Source organism: Etheostoma spectabile, chromosome 16 (genome assembly GCF_008692095.1).
Source record: "Etheostoma spectabile isolate EspeVRDwgs_2016 chromosome 16, UIUC_Espe_1.0, whole genome shotgun sequence".
Lineage (NCBI taxonomy): Eukaryota > Metazoa > Chordata > Actinopteri > Perciformes > Percidae > Etheostoma > Etheostoma spectabile.
In genome coordinates, this window is record NC_045748.1 from 506,153 (window position 1) to 506,662 (window position 510).

Sequence of the window (510 nt, forward strand, 5' to 3'; positions counted from 1 at the left end):
CCAACTTATCAACCTTTTCATTTGTTTCAATACCTACATGAGCTGGGACCCATTCGAATGATATTTCTACCCCTCCCCTTGTAACATCTTTAATTGCCAGAATAATATCATATACAAGGTATTGTTGACTCTTTGATGTCCCTTTCCCAATACTATTGATAGCTGACACAGAGTCACTACAAATTAACACTTTATGGTCCTGAATCTGTTCAGTCCATCACACTGCCATCAGGATCCATCAACTCCACTGTGATCAAACTTAGGAAATTTGAGGTTCTCTTACAGGCTTGGACATTCCACCTGTGGATAACAAAAGCTGCTCCTGCAGTAGGCCTACCTGTTTCTGGATCCTTTGAACCATCAGTAAAATTAATAGGTGTTCCCGATATCTTTCTATTAAATGACCATGGAATTCATACACCAAATGTGATTCAGGATTTTCTGACTTGATTCCAAGCAGGCCTCTAAATCAGTCTACGGGACCTCCAATTGCCATAAAGGAACTGATGG

General features: G+C 40.2%; 1 protein-coding gene across 2 annotated transcripts in view; it reads right to left on the bottom strand.

Moving 5' to 3' along the window:
* Nucleotides 1–510, bottom strand: part of ssna1 (Sjogren syndrome nuclear autoantigen 1) — a 5,894-nt gene that overhangs the window by 4,320 nt on the left and 1,064 nt on the right. The gene's annotated exons all lie outside the window — the stretch shown is intronic.